The following is a 3,347-nucleotide window of genomic DNA, read 5'->3' as shown; positions in this document are numbered from 1 at the left end:
CGTGCTCGCCACTCACCACCTTGGGCTTTACATTGAAAATCTTCAGCCACAGGCCGAAGTGAGGCGAAATCCGGAGAAAAGCCTCGCACACAACGATGAACGTCGAGATATTGAGGAAGGAATTGGGGGAAAGATCATGGAAATCAATCCCATAGTAATACATGACTCCACGAACAAACGGGTGAAGGGGAACCCAGGCCCGCGGACAAAATGGGGAAGGAACAGGACTCTCTCGTGAGGCTCCGGAGTAGGGACGACCTGTCCCGCCAGTGGGAGATGATGGCCGATCTTCTTGGCCAGATACCCGGCCTCCTGAAGCCTCTTGATATCCTTCTCCTGGATGGCCATCCATCTGCCTCCTGCTCCGGATCCGGACATCTTCGGAAAACCTTTCTTAGATGGAAGAGAAGAATGCCTGGGCGTTAGGGCTCGAACAGAGGGGAATGGGCTAGCGGAAGTAGAAGGCGTGGGTAAAGAGGAAGAGACCTTATCTCTTTATAGAGACGGTACAAGCTTTTTGCGCCTCCCCACTTGCCTGGTGGAACCCGCTCGCTCCCCACTCGCCGCGATTAGCGGTGCGGTTGGATTACCCATACCCGTATTGATGAGAATCCCGTGATAAGGAGACACGATCTCTGCTTTGGCAAGACGTGTCAAGGAAACCGCCTCACAATATGCGCTGTGACTGCTTGTGGGAAAACGGTTCGAATAATGACCCGACCGTAATGACACGTCGCGTTGTTTAAAAAAAAGTTGTCAGCAAATTGCATTTGTGAAATATCATTCTCTCTACGGTGGTATGTGAAGATCATTTTGCAGATCCGGACACGGTTTAGGTGTTCGATAATTACTTTGGAGTATTCGGATAAGGAACCCGCCTTGCAATGCCGAAGAAAAGACTGCGCGCCGGACTCATCATCATTGAAGCCTGGTTCAGGGGCTACTGAGAGAGTCCTGGATTAGGGGGTATCCGGACAGCCGGACTATATACTTCGTCCGGACTATTGAAGCGTGAAGATACAAGACTCAAGACTCCGTCCCGTGTCCGGATGGGACTCTCCTTTGCGTGGAAGACAAGCTTGGCGATTCGGATATTGTATTTCCTTCCTTGTAACCGACTCCATGTAAACCCTAGCCCTCTCCGGTGTATATATAAACCGGAGATGTTGGTCCTTAGAAGGCCGATCACAATTACAATCATAATCATCATAGGCTAGCTCCTAGGGTTTAGCCTCTACGATCTCGTGGTAGATCTACTCTTGTACTACTCATATCGTCAATATTAATCAAGCAGGAAGTAGGGTTTTACCTCCATCGAGAGGGCCCGAACCTGGGTAAATATTGCATCCCTTGCTTCCTGTTACCATCAACCTAAGACGCACAGATCGGGACCCCCTACCCGAGATCCGCCGGTTTTGACACCGACACTTTGCGTATACAAGTTTGTTGAAATGGGGCAGTGAAGTCTCACTAGCAGTACTTCTCATGTAGTAATACATGGACTTGCTATTAAATAAACATGGGCTTGCTGTCTTTGCAACTTCTCTTGCGCTTCCTAACCGTCTTTCGTTTCGCCTCTCCATCGGCCATCAGACCCTGAAGGGAACATGTGATCATGCTTGTCAGATATATGTGCTTCAGGTGTAGAGCCATCCATGTCTCAATACAACTGATGCCCGGAGCTACAAAAAATCAGAATGCGCAATGGACTTCACTACCCTATCTAAGATTTTTGTTGCATTATCTCTTCTCCATCTTACTATCAGAGAACACTTAGTATTGAACTTTTTTCCAATTATGTATTGAACTAGTATTTTTTTGGCAATGGACTATTGTAGTATAGGTACCAGAGCTACCAGAATCTTTTTATATATCATGATAAGAAAGAAAAGAAACATGCATCATCCCCACCAGACCATTCTCTCATCATCTTCAGAACATACATACTAGAGAAAATTGAACTGACAAAAGAGGAAAGGAGAAGCTTGCATGCTAATTCGGTCAGCTAGGCCACATGGCATTGGACTCATGCATTTTTACAGTATTGGGTGGAGCAGAATGAACACATAAATAAACTATTAATCTTCTTTGCTAATTGTTTGCATGACAATTGTCTCACAGAGGCAATGTCATTTACCTGTAGTGTGAAACTGCTGTCTTTATTGCTGCTAATTGTTTCAAACACCGAGACCTGCCGTGGGCAGTGCAACCTCAGTCACAATTAGCACACGCTTGATGGTTGCACGGTAGGGCATGACAAGCTATAGAAATCATGCAAGATCAATCAGAGAGGGAGATGTACTAGACAGCAACATCCATGGAAGCGCAGGGAGGTGGCCTGCACTCAGCTCCTTGATTGACCGGTGGCCGAGCAAAGTAGTTGGACTGTCGAACTGGATGTCCTCGACCCCGCGGCTCCCCCTGCAAGCTCCATTGTTTGCTGCTGAAGCCCAATCCATGGCATTGGAGCGGGGCGCATCCACGACGTCGACATTGAACAACCTGAGGTGGTGACGATGAACTTCATGTACGCACGACAATGTTGCCCCATCGAGAAGGAGGCAGAGAGGTGGCGGGGAAGCATCACCGACTGCCAGAGCGCGGCGCACGAGATCTGCCAGCAGGATGAAGGAGGAGTGCGGGGATGGTGTGGATCTGCATAATTTGGGTAGGTGGCCGGCGTTGGGGAAGGAGGGTGTGGCGCATTGTGGAGGAAGGCCACCGGTGCCGGGGAAGGAGGAGGGAGGCGGCCGACGTCGGGGAAGGAGGAGTGCGGTGCATTGTGGAGAGAGGCGGCCGGCGCCGGGAAAAAAGGAGTGCGGCACGTGCTGGAGAGAGGCGGCCGGCGCCGGGGAAGGAGGAGGGTGGCGCGTGGTGGAGGGAGGCAGCCGGCCCGGGGGAAGGAGGAGGGCGACGCGCGGTGGAGAGGGGCCGCAGACGCAGGAGAAGAAGGCAGCGGTGGTGGGTACAATGAGATGGACGTGGGCTAGTGCGGGGTGGGGTTGTTTTTCTTTTTCTCTTTTCAACCACCTTGGGCCAGATTTGTGAATTTGTGCGGCGCGCCTATATAGAAGCGATAGTAACATAATATTATTTTGTTATTAGTAACAGAATAGTCCATCCCTATATATATAGGGTGGGTCTATTATGATAACACCCCTTAAGACCTTATTATGTTAGACCTCTTATTCTGCACACCGAAGAAACTACTGTAGCCACCGCCCCGCACACGCAAAAACAGTCAAACAACATAAAAGAAAAAAAAACTACCTCCACCTTCCCCACCTCTCGTTACCCCCTGCCCCGCGACCTCTTCCCCATCGATGCCCCTCCCTTCTCCACCTCCC

Source organism: Triticum dicoccoides, chromosome 3B (genome assembly GCF_002162155.2).
Source record: "Triticum dicoccoides isolate Atlit2015 ecotype Zavitan chromosome 3B, WEW_v2.0, whole genome shotgun sequence".
NCBI lineage: Eukaryota > Viridiplantae > Streptophyta > Magnoliopsida > Poales > Poaceae > Triticum > Triticum dicoccoides.
This window is presented reverse-complemented; position numbering follows the sequence as displayed.